The sequence below is a fragment of the Nilaparvata lugens genome, chromosome 9 (genome assembly GCF_014356525.2).
Source record: "Nilaparvata lugens isolate BPH chromosome 9, ASM1435652v1, whole genome shotgun sequence".
Taxonomy (NCBI): domain Eukaryota; kingdom Metazoa; phylum Arthropoda; class Insecta; order Hemiptera; family Delphacidae; genus Nilaparvata; species Nilaparvata lugens.
The window spans coordinates 13,330,798-13,344,222 of NC_052512.1; the positions used below are offsets into that span (position 1 = coordinate 13,330,798).

Here is a 13,425-nt window from a genome sequence, read left to right on the forward strand (position 1 = left end):
TAAGGGCATCTGATAATATGCTTGATTTAAATCTAACAACGAAAAATACTTGGCATTATGGAACCAGTGGAATATGTTATCCAGATTGGGCAGCGGAGTAGAATCTAATGATATCTTCTTATTTAGTGCACGATAATCAACGACTACACATTCACCTCCACCCTATTTTGATACTAAAAACGCTGGGCTAGAATAACATGAAGTCGACTTCTCAATTATTCCCTCTTTGAGCATCTTCTTGATTTTCTCATTCATGATTTCCATTTTCATAGGGTTTAATTGATAGGGAGCTTTTCTTACTGGTTCCTCTGATATAAGGCAAATTTTATTCTCAACTAAATTCGTTTTTTCCAATTTATCAGTGAGCACATCATCAAAGTTGTCTAGTACTCTTTGCAATTTTCTCTGTTGCTCAGCATTCAAATTATCTTCACTCATGTCTGAACTAATTGCATTTTGTATTTTCAATAAATCTGGATTCATTTTACTTTCAAAGGAAAATTTGAATCGTGGTCTAAAATTGAAATAATACCTCTTGTTGAATAAATCAATTACTAACTGTGTGTGATGTATAAAATCACAGCCAAGTATAACTGAAGCTGAAAGATTTTCACTAATATGAAATCGAAATTTCCAATTGGAGTATTCTACTTTAACTTTTATGAACGCTGCTTCCTCCAAATTCAAACATAAGTTATTAGCTGTGATACAATTTAGGATTTTTTGATCTTCTTTAACTCATAATTTAGGATTAGCAATCAATAACTCATCGGAAACCTTTTTTGAAATGATACTCCTACTTGCACCAGAGTCTATCAAAGCGGTTGCATGCACGCTATTGTTCCCCCACTTCAAAAACTACAAAAGGAATGATTTTATTCGTTAAAGCTTTAGTTTTTATCTTCTTGAAAGATTTCAGCGACCTTCTTTTACAATTTTTATCAAACTTATTTTTCCTCTCTCTCTCTTCCTAGCTTTGAGTAATTTATCTTTACTTCTCGATTCATACTTCAAATCAATGGAGTTGATATAATTATCATTATCAATGCTATGCACTATACCTCTATTCGCATTAGCATTGCAGTTTCCTCTCTTATCAAATTCAACTAGTCTTGCTTGTTTATTTCTACATTCATTGGCATAATGTCCTATTTTCTGACATTTGAAGCATTTCATATAACGCATGGTTTTAGTGCCATTAGTAGAATTTGAAGATTCCATTTTATGTTTATAATCTGTTCTTTAAAACTGTCATTGTTAGGATTTGATCTACACACTTTAGCCATATGACCTAATTTTTGAAAATTATAACATCTTAATGGGACTGTAACCCCTTCTTTAAATGTTCCTTGTACGTTTCTATCTGAATGTGACTCAAATCGATCTCTTTCTCTATCCGCAAATAGAAGATTTTGTGATTGAATGCATATTTCGTCGAGGTCCCTAAAATTTCTAGGCTTGAACTAGAATACTAATCTTGATCTTTCCTCAGGATTTAAACCTGAACATATATTAGTGACAATCTCTTCTTCTGATTTTTTCAATTGCAATAATTTGACTGCCTCTTTTATAGAGGCATTAAAGTGGATTAAGCAAATCTGAAGCCCTCCGAGCACTCGTGAATGGCTTTCAGAAGGTTGTTTCGCAGCTTCTGACTGTCCTCATACACTGGCAAGTCAAGTTGATTGAAACAGGTATGAGCCGAAGGAAAATCTGTCGGTTGACCTCTCATCATGTTGTATCTGGAATTTCTTGACTCCATTCATACCCTCAAGGGCTGAGAAGCCTTGGAGTGGCACTTTCGATGTACCGGTCACGAACTGAAGGAACTTTGCCCTTTCAGCTAGGTTGAATTCACATAGGGCTCTCCAGAACCATTGAATCTGGAGGGAGCTGTGTTGGTAATTGTAGGCGAGTAGGCGAGACTTTTGTAGGAAGTGTAATCCTCACTTTCCATATCTGTTTACTTGACCGGAATATCCAGAATTCGCTTGTAGAAGGAACAAGTAAAGTGGCACTGGAGAAGTTTGTTGTCATAGATTGCTTTTGCAATCACCCTCCTGATAAATTTGAAGTGGAGAAGATGGTCCGGGTTGTAGTGCAATGAGGTATTTATAGTGTACATCACTTTGTCGCCCTCTGATGTAGTGAAAAGTGCATAATCCGTGTTGAAAATATCCCTCGATATAATCATATACCATTCTCTCAACAGGCCTCCGGCATCCTGCCCTTTTTTCCCTTTGAAGACGTTGTAGTAGCGGTTATTCCATTTTTCAGGAGTACAATGGTGCAATTCGTGGAAGGAGTCCTCAAAGATGGATGCCATCTTGACGTGCAAAGCAAGATCTTTGCGATGAGCCGCCTCATTAACACACTCCAGCTCACTGCGGAAATAACGTCATTCCACGTCAAAGTCCAACATGCGGGTATGTTTGACCAACACCAAGAAAGGCCTGTCCACAAGTGGCCTGCTGCTCTGGCGCAGAATGTGATTCAGCACTGTACGGTGCGTTTTGGCAAATTTAAGGAACTTGGATTGGGTAAATTCAGGTTGTGATGATGATTCACTCTCCAAGCCATCAGTAGGCAGAGGCAAGAGAGGGGGCGGAGTGGCCAACTCACTTGAGAGCCAGCACCTCCCTTGCTGCTTGTGGATTGGCTGCATGTGGCCTGGTCGCTTGTGGCCTGGCTACTGCCCTGGTTGCTTGTGGCTGGCTACTGCCCTGACTACTGCCTTGCTCGCTTTCTTTGCTGGGTACTGCAGCCTCTGTGCTGCTGGCGTGCACTATAAAGAATGCTTTGACGGCCAGCTGCAAAATGAGACAGGCGTGAGTGTCTTGAGACTTGTCAAGTTGACACAAACAGTCACTGAGCGATGTTCACAGATCATCCAGTTTCAGAAGTTTGCTGAGAGGTGTAGGAGTATTCCTTTTCCTCTCTCTGCCAGCTCCTTGGCCATTTTCATCAGCAGCCTTTCTGTCATTGCTTCTCGCCTGTGCCTGCAGGTATAGCTACTGATCCTTATCTTCTCCCTCTTCATCATCTTCATCATTTTCTTCATCGTCCTTGTTTCAAAAGCGCAAGTTGAACTTCTGATTTGGACAATGACTTTAAAAAGACGCAACATGGAGGATTAGCTGGATGTTTTTGAGATCAAAGGTCCCATTGCAGACAGTTGAAGATCGATACTGGTCTTCACTCTTTTTGGAGTGGACACCACTATTGTATCATTCATAAATCGGTTCCTCAAGATTCCTTCCCTGATGGTCTCGGTTTCGTCATTCTTTTCTTCATTCTCTGCCTTGCTTGCTTTCCAGTAGGCAATCACTTCTTCCATCAAAGTCTTTATTTCTTCGTTGATTTTCTGTGCCAAACTATTGCAACTGTCAAGCAACATGTTTTGGATCAGCTCTCTGATTGGCTTGAGTCGAACGGACATGTGGAGCAGAAGTGCGGTGGCATCCTGAATGCCCTCCTCAGTGCAGCAAATCGATTGAAAGTTACCTAAGTAACAGATACTTTTCCTGCATGAGTTGGGGAACAACCAAAGCGAATTATTAAAATACGATGATATTGGTGTCCCACAGGGTAGTATCTTTGGTCCTGTCTTCTACAATATATATATTAACTCAATTTCAAGCATAATCGGAAATGGTGACATTTTTATGTATGAGCTGATGAAACAGCTTTAATTGTTGGTCATAAAAATCTCAAAGTTGCAGAGCAACAGTTGCATTCTGAATCTAATAGGATTCTTAGGTGGTCACATGACAGAAATTCAGTCATGAATAAGAAGAAAACAGTTTTAATGCATTTTAAATCACTACATGAGATGAAATGAAACTCAAGAGTCATGACTGCCTCTGTCTTTCTAAATCACTTCAAACTTGTAGTTGCCCATCACTAACTCAAGTTGACGATACCCAATACCTAGGTGTGATAGTTGACATGAGAATGAGATGGCATCCACACATCAACTACATCTCGGATAAACTTCAATCATTAAGCGCAAAAATATTTCACATGCATAAAACTATTCTACTCAATTTAGGTGTCTTCACCTAATTTATAAATCTCCAGTAGAGTCCATCATTAGGTATGGTATGGATTCATGGGGCTGTGCAGCTGAGTATTTGTTGCACAGAGTAGAAAGAATTTAATTAAGAACCCTGAAGTGCATAACATCTCGATTGCCTCTTATCAACTTAAAAATTAACTTCAATAATCTTTCTAATGTACAATTTTTTTACCATACACTAACTCCAAAAAAATTCTATATTTATAAGATTATAATTTTTTTCAAGAATAATATAATACAGATCCTTTGCTCCACCATCTCCTTACAATTTAAGATCACCAGTTATATATCAGTTACCTCGATTTAGAAATATATATGGAGGAAGATCACTCCTCCACATGCTTCCTAAATTATCAAATAAATTGCCTCTGAATATTCGAGATTATTCAAAAAGTGATGTTCTTAGCTATGTAATAAATAACAATAATCTCATATAAAGAAACAGTTAGCAGAGATTTTGCTGGTACATTAATTTTATTGAGTCACTGCCGCCAGCTAGAGCAACTACTTATTCCTTGAAATTAAAACTTCATTTCTCAATTTTTTCCCCCATGTATGTTCATTATAATTTGTGTTTTCATAAATAGTAAATACTCATTTTTGATGATTTATGATTTTATTTGATTGATATTTTTCTTTCACTTGAGTAGTCTATCTCATTCCTTTTCTTTAATTCCATTATTTATAAGATGATTGTATATAGAACGGAAGTCAAGGCTTGTGCATCTATACTTATACTGATAGGTTGTTCTCTGAGTACAGAAAGTTGTTAAATGTTTACTTTCCTCAGATAAGGGCATCTGATAATATGCTTGATTTAAATCTAACAACGAAAAATACTTGGCATTATGGAACCAGTGGAATATGTTATCCAGATTGGGCAGCGGAGTAGAATCTAATGATATCTTCTTATTTAGTGCACGATAATCAACGACTACACATTCACCTCCACCTATTTTGATACTAAAAACGCTGGGCTAGAATAACATGAAGTCGACTTCTCAATTATTCCCTCTTGAGCATCTTCTTGATTTTCTCATTCATGATTTCCATTTTCATAGGGTTTAATTGATAGGGAGCTTTTCTTACTGGTTCCTCTGATATAAGGCAAATTTTATTCTCAACTAAATTCGTTTTTTCCAATTTATCAGTGAGCACATCATCAAAGTTGTCTAGTACTCTTTGCAATTTTCTCTGTTGCTCAGCATTCAAATTATCTTCACTCATGTCTGAACTAATTGCATTTTGTATTTTCAATAAATCTGGATTCATTTTACTTTCAAAGGAAAATTTGAATCGTGGTCTAAAATTGAAATAATACCTCTTGTTGAATAATCAATTACTAACTGTGTGTGATGTATAAAATCACAGCCAAGTATAACTGAAGCTGAAAGATTTTCACTAATATGAAATCGAAATTTCCAATTGGAGTATTCTACTTTAACTTTTATGAACGCTGCTTCCTCCAAATTCAAACATAAGTTATTAGCTGTGATACAATTTAGGATTTTTTGATCTTCTTTAACTCATAATTTAGGATTAGCAATCAATAACTCATCGGAAACCTTTTTTGAAATGATACTCCTACTTGCACCAGAGTCTATCAAAGCGGTTGCATGCACGCTATTGTTCCCCCACTTCAAAAACTACAAAAGGAATGATTTTATTCGTTAAAGCTTTAGTTTTTATCTTCTTGAAAGATTTCAGCGACCTTCTTTTACAATTTTTATCAAACTTATTTTTCCTCTCTCTCTCTTCCTAGCTTTGAGTAATTTATCTTTACTTCTCGATTCATACTTCAAATCAATGGAGTTGATATAATTATCATTATCAATGCTATGCACTATACCTCTATTTGCATTAGCATTGCAGTTTCCTCTCTTATCAAATTCAACTAGTCTTGCTTGTTTATTTCTACATTCATTGGCATAATGTCCTATTTTCTGACATTTGAAGCATTTCATATAACGCATGGTTTTAGTGCCATTAGTAGAATTTGAAGATTCCATTTTATGTTTATAATCTGTTCTTTAAAACTGTCATTGTTAGGATTTGATCTACACACTTTAGCCATATGACCTAATTTTTGAAAATTATAACATCTTAATGGGACTGTAACCCCTTCTTTAAATGTTCCTTGTACGTTTCTATCTGAATGTGACTCAAATCGATCTCTTTCTCTATCCGCAAATAGAAGATTTTGTGATTGAATGCATATTTCGTTGAGGTCCCTAAAATTTCTAGGCTTGAACTAGAATACTAATCTTGATCTTTCCTCAGGATTTAAACCTGAACATATATTAGTGACAATCTCTTCTTCTGATTTTTTCAATTGCAATAATTTGACTGCCTCTTTTATAGAGGCATTAATGTGGATTAAGCGAATCTGAAGCCCTCCGAGCACTTGTGAATGGCTTTCAGAAGGTTGTTTCTCAGCTTCTGACTGTCCTCATACACTGGCAAGACAAGTTGATTGAGACAGGTATGAGCCGAAGGAAAATCTGTCGGTTGACTTCTCGTCATGGTGTATCTGGAATTTCTTGACTCCATTCATACCCTCAAGGGCTGAAAAGCCTTGGAGTGGCACTTTCGATGTACCGGTCACGAACTGAAGGAACTTTGCCCTTTCAGCTAGGTTGAATTCACGTAGGGCTCTCCAGAACCATTGAATCTGGAGGGAGCTGTGTTGGTAATTGTAATACTCAGTGTTTGCTTTGAGATCATCGATGAAGATTGGGTAGGCCGAAAATGAGCAATTCAAGTTCGTGTTTGTTAAAAATACCCATCAGTCGGTTGGGAATGATGTCGTAAAATCCTTTGAGGAAAGCATCCAGTTGCTTGCGGATGGCTCTAGTCATTTTCATCTGACAAACTAGATGTATGTACTCGAGCTTGTTCTCTTCAGTGACGGGTATGTTCTTTGTCCATCTGTTTTCAGTTCCCTAACCTCAGTCACTCCAACTCCTTGCACCTCTGCACTGAATGTCAAATCATATCCAATGCTAGAGATATGGTTCTTCTTCAAGTAGGCGAGACTTTTGTAGAAAGTGTAATCCTCACTTTCCATATCTGTTTACTTGACTGGAATATCCAGAATATGCTTGTAGAAGGAACGAGTAAAGTAGCACTGGAGAAGTTTGTTGTCATAGATTGCTTTTGCAATCACCCTCCCGATGAATTTGAAGTGGAGAAGATGGTCCAGGTTGTAGTGCAATGAGGTATTTATAGTGTACATCACTTTGTCGCCCTCTGATGTAGTAAAAAGTGCATAATCCGGGGTTGAAAATCTCCCTTGATATAATCATATACCATTCTCTCAACAGGCCTCCGGCATCCTGCCCTTCTTTCCCTTTGTAGACGTTGTAGTAGCAGTTATTCCATTTTTCAGGAGTACAATGGTGCAATTCGTGGAAGGAGTCCTCGAAGATGGATGCCATCTTGACGTGCAAAGCAAGTTCTTTGCGATGAACCGTCTCATCAACACGCTCCAGCTCACTGCGGAAATAACGTCATTTCACATCAAAGTCCAACATGCGGGTATGTTTGACCAACACCAAGAAAGGCCTGTCCACAAGTGGCCTGCTGCTCTGGTGCAGCATGTAATTCAGCACTGTACGGTGCGTTTTGGCAAATTTGAGGAACTTGGATTGGGTAGTTTCAGGTTGTGATGAAGATTCACTCTCCAAGCCATCAGTAGGCAGAGGCGAGAGAGGGGGCTGAGTGGCCAACTCACTCGAGAGCCAGCACCTCCCTTGCTGCTTGTGGCTTGGCTGCATGTGGCCTGGTCGCTTGTGGCTTGGCTACTGGCCTGGTTGCTTGTGGCTGGCTACTGCCCTGACTACTGCCTTGCTCGCTTTCTTTGCTGGGTACTGCAGCCTCTGTGCGGCTGGCGTGCACTATAAAGAACGCTTCGAGGGCCGGCTGCAAAATGAGACAGGCATGAGTGTCTTGAGTCTTGTCAAGTTGACACAAACAGTCACTGAGCGATGTTCACAGATCATCCAGTTTCAGAAGTTTGCTGAGAGGTGTAGGAGTATTCCTTTTTCTCTCTCTGCCAGCTCCTTGGCCATTTTCATCAGCAGCCTTTCTGTCATTGCTTCTCGCCTGTGCCTGCAGAAATAGCTACTGATCCTCATCTTCTTCCTCTTCCTCATTTACTTCATCGTCCTTGTTTCAAAAGCGCTAGTTGAACTTCTGATTTGGACAATGACTTCATAAAGACGCAACATGGAGGATTAGCTGGATGTTTTTAAGATCAAAGGTCCCATTGCAGACAGTTGAAGATCGAGACCGGTCTTCACTCTTTTTAGAGTTGACACCACTACTTTATCATTCATAAATCGGTTCCTAAAGATTCCTTCCCCGACGGTCTTGGTTTCGTCATTCTCTGCCTTGCTTGCTTTCCAGTAGGCAATCACTTCTTTCATCAAAGTCTTTATTTCTTCGTTGATTTTCTGTGCCAAACTATTGCAACTGTCAAGCAACATGTTTTGGATCAGCTCTCTGATTGGCTTGAGTCGAACAGACATGTGGAGCAGAAGTGCGGTGGCATCCTGAATGTCCTCCTCAGTGCAGCAAATCGATTGAAAGTTACCTAAGTAACAGATACTTTTCCTGGATGAGTTGGGGAACAACCTAAGCGAATTATACAAAAACGACGATATTGGTGTCCCACAGGGTAGTATCTTTGGTCCTGTCTTCTACAATATATATATTAACTCAATTTCAAGCATAATCAGCAATGGTGACATTTTTATGTATGAGCTGATGAAACAGCTTTAATTGTTGGGCATAAAAATCTTAAAGTTGCAGAGCAACAGATGCATTCGGAGTATAATAGGATTCTTAGGTGGTCACATGACAGAAATTCAGTCATGAATAAGAAGAAAACAGTTTTAATGCATTGTAAATCACTACATGAGATGAAATGAAACTCAAGAGTCATGACTGCTTCTGTCTTTCTAAATCACTTCAAACTTGTAGTTGCCCATCACTAACTCAAGTTGACGATACCCGATACCCAGGTGTGATAGTTGACAGGAGAATGAGATGGCATCCACACATCAACTACATCTCGAATAAACTTCAATCATTAAGTGCCAAAATATTTTACATGCATAAAACTATTCTAGTCAATTTAGGTGTCTTCACCTAATTTATAAATCTCTAGTAGAGTCCATCATTAGGTATGGTATGGATTCATGGGGCTGTGCAGCTGAGTATTTGTTGCACAGAGTAGAAAGAATTTAATTAAGAACCCTGAAGTGCATAACATCTCGATTGCCTCTTATCAACTTAAAAAAAAACTTCAATAATCTTAGTAATGTACAATTTTCTACCATACACTAACTCCATAAAATTTCTATATTTACAAGATTATAATATTTCTCAAGAATAATATTCAATACAGATCCTTTGCTCCACCATCTCCTTACAATTTAAGATCACCAGTTATATATCAGTTACCTCGATTTAGAAATATATATGGAAAAAGATCACTCCTCCACATGCTTCCTAAATTATCAAATAAATTGCCTCTGAATATTCGAGATTATTCAAAAAGTGATGTTCTTAGCTATGTAATAAATAACAATAATCTCATATAAAGAAACAGTTAGCAGAGATTTTTCTGATACATTAATTTTATTGAGTCACTGCCGCCAGCTAGAGCGACCACTTATAATTATTCCTTGAAATTAAAACTTTATTTCTCAATTTTTTCCCCCATGTATATATATTATCCTATTTCCTAGATAATTTTACCTTCCTCACCACAATCCTTCCTTTACATCCTCTTCTTACTTCTCAACTTCCCTTTGCATGCAAAAGAAAATTTTTTTTCTCTCTTCCTCTTATCAAATTTGTTAATTTTGTTTCTTTGTAATGTACGATTCTATTATTTACTATGTATACTTATATAGGCACCTACTGAAAAACCTTCGGGTTTAGTGGGACCTCCAATGTAAATATTTTGTTCAATAAAACTTGATTGAGTGATTGATTGAATCTCAGTTACATATTGGAGATCGACCCCATCACGGTCCTTAGACCAGCAAGAAGTTTAGGAAACCCTATTTTAATCAGGATCTCAGTTACAGACTAGAGATCGACCCCGTCGCGGTTCTTAGACCAGCGAGAAGTTTAGGAAGATACTTGTAAATCCTTTCCTATCCTCTCATAATAGTCGACATACTGACTATTAATTTAAAAGCGTTTTGGACGATTGAGAGCGATTCCCATTCCCTTTAGAGGCGGCTGATGTCAGCTGTGGAAGCCCATCCCATTAGCCAGGCAAAGGCTGAAAACCAGTGAGGATAGAATCTTAACATTCTATACTCTCTGCTAAAAACAGTACAGTGTGAGAAGCGAGAGCGCTAGGTGAGAGAGTGAGTGAGTGAATAGAAGTGCAAATACAGAGGCAGATGGCCATAACCAATCGATTGTTGAAAAGTCTGTCCAGTCTAGAAGCAAAGAGAACATAATAATTCTTCTATTCTTTTGTCTCTGCAAAAGCAACAAACAAGTCTAGAACTCAAGTCGAAATCACAGGCAAACACCTTGAAAACAAGATGACAACAAAAAGTTTCATGGTCCTTTTATATCGCTTGTATTTTGATAATCATTCAAGTTATTTTACCGTCTTTTGCTCAAACATTTTTGGAAAACCTTCCTTTATAATTTTTGATATGTGCAGTTCACCCCTATAACACAAATTTTATCCAGTTATTACGTTGTAAAAGACGGAAAAACGTTTTCTGACATCTGTTTTTCATGATAAAAAATATTATTTTTGAGATTTCCATCATGGATATTCATTGAATCCTTATTGGAGAATTTATAATTTGAATCTTTTATTGTGTAATTTTAGTTTATTTCCTTTTTTGATATTCCCTGAAGTTAGTAGGGTAATTTGTCGATTCTGGGACAATGATTGACAGCTTATAGTTCTGTTCTTTAATCCGAGTAACCAATTATTATTGAATGAGAATACGGTGTTAGTTATAGATTTTGATATTCATTGAAGTTAGTAGAATAATTTTGTCGATTCTGGGACAATGATTGACAGCTTATAGTTCTGTTCTTTAATCCGAGTAACCAACTATTATTGAATGAGAATACGGTGTTAGTTATAGATTTTGATATTCATTGAAGTTAGTAGAATAGTCTTGTAGATTCTGGGACAAGTATTGACCACTGATAGAATTGTTCTCTTATTTTAATCAACCAAATCTTGTGAATGAAAATATTGTGCTCATTATAGATTTCTGATATTCATCAAGATTAGTAGTATAAATTTTGGAGTTTCAGAACCTGTAGTAATTATATTCTGTTGAGATAGTTTTATTCTTGCAGTTAGTTAATAAGAGAATTTGGCAAGGCCACCCTTGTGCCCCGAAGGAGAAGGGCGTAGAATATAAGCATTTGTCGGACATCTTTGTTTTTCTGCCGCACCACCCCAACCCCTAGTTCGGTTACAATAAGCTTCATCAACTGCCTCAAGTCCCATGTATGAATAAAAATTCAGGAGCTCCGCCTCATCCATGCAAAGTTTGATTTTAGATTTCCAATTATCAGGCTCCAGATACAATTCAAACAAAAAAATCAAGTGGAATAGATTGAGCATAAAAATCTCTACAATCAATGTTCAGTAACATTATCACCTTAAATTGAAAATAAGCTCGAAGTTCGAGAAAATGAGATTATTGAATTGCAAACTGTTGATGCTATTGAATCATTTACTACGAAGAGATAGCAGACTTCGTGTGTCTGCAGCGTTATTGTCCTGTCACCAGCTGGCTTAGATCTTTCTATTGTAGACTTGAGATTCGCGTAAGTTTAGGAGCATAAGGTAAGAGTATAAGGTAGAGCTTATTCATATAAAAATGAGCTAATGCTTATGCTTTTACCTAATGCTTATGAGCAAAACTTATGCTCCATGCTCATGCTCATAGGCATTTGCCCAGTTTCTATTCATATGACCCAATATCCCATGTATATTCATCATGGGATAAAGCCGTACCCCACCCGCTTATCCTGCACGACCACTTTATTTATTGGAAATTCCATTCTTTCTAATTTTGTGGAGAATGATTTTTCTTGAGAATCTCAAGGTTTTCGTGATTGAATTGGAGAATTGGAAAAAGTCCGAAATTCAAGGGGGTTTTGGGGGTGAAGCCACCCTCTGGCATATCAGCAAATTTCATATTCGAATTCAGCATCTCAAAATAAATATGTATTGAAATGTCGAGAAAAATTCTTACTGAGCTGTATCCTGGAAAACGACCATTTGACTGGACTAATAAAGTGATCAGAGTCACATACATACAAACAGACTATGAAAATCCGAGTTAAAAGATAGACCTCACTGTGTTCGGTCAAAAAGTTGAGCTTATTATTTGTGACCAAATTTCATTTATGGGATTCTGTATTCATGTGCGAATTTTCCATGCTAAGGGTGGTAGGAGGTAAAATTTCTAGTCCATTGCAACGGTGATAAGGGAAGTACTGACTTTTTCTCTCATAACCCACTGCATTCTTCCTTTTCTCCCTCCCACTCTCATTCTCTCTTTAAACCTTTTCAAAAATATTCAGCTGTGCTGATTGAAATCCTTGACCTAAAATTAAAAATAAGCTCAAAATTCGAGAATTGTGATTATTCAAATGCAAACTTGATGAGAGAGCAACTGTTGATTCCAATGTACCTAGAATGTATTCTTGATTGAATCTATTGAATCATTCACTGGTAGAGATAGCAGAAAAAATGATCTCGCCAGCTGATCAATTTTGAACTAGTAGCTCTGTGAACATTTCGTCGCGCAAAACCCAGTACTTTTGTCATCATTTCCAGTATACAGCTCAGTAAGAATTTTTCTCGACATTTCAATACATATTTATTTTGGGATGCTGAATTAGAATATGAAATTTGCTGATACGCCAGAGGGTGGCTTCACCCCCAAAACCCCCTTGAATTTCGGACTTTTTCCAATTCTCCAATTCAATCACGAAAACCTTGAGATTCTCAAGAAAAATCATTCTCCACAAAATTAGAAAGAATGGAATTTCCAATAAATAAAGTGGTCGCGCAGGATAAGTGGGTGGGGTACAGCTTTATCCCATGATGAATATACATGGGATATTGGGTCATATGAATAGAAACTGGGCAAATGCCTATGAGCATGAGCATGGAGCATAAGTTTTGCTCATAAGCATTAGGTAAAAGCATAAGCATTAGCTCATTTTTATATGAATAAGCTCTACCTTATACTCTTACCTTATGCTCCTAAACTTACGCGAATCTCAAGTCTACAATAGAAAGATCTAAGCCAGCTGGTGACAGGACAATAATG

General features: G+C 37.4%; 2 pseudogenes; both read right to left on the reverse strand.

Annotated features, from left to right (window-relative positions):
* Positions 1-1,337: 1,337 nt before the first annotated feature.
* Positions 1,338-5,305, reverse strand: LOC120352919 (annotated as a pseudogene).
* Positions 5,306-6,454: 1,149 nt separating this feature from the next.
* LOC111055232 lies at positions 6,455-8,607 on the reverse strand (annotated as a pseudogene).
* Positions 8,608-13,425: the final 4,818 nt, after the last annotated feature.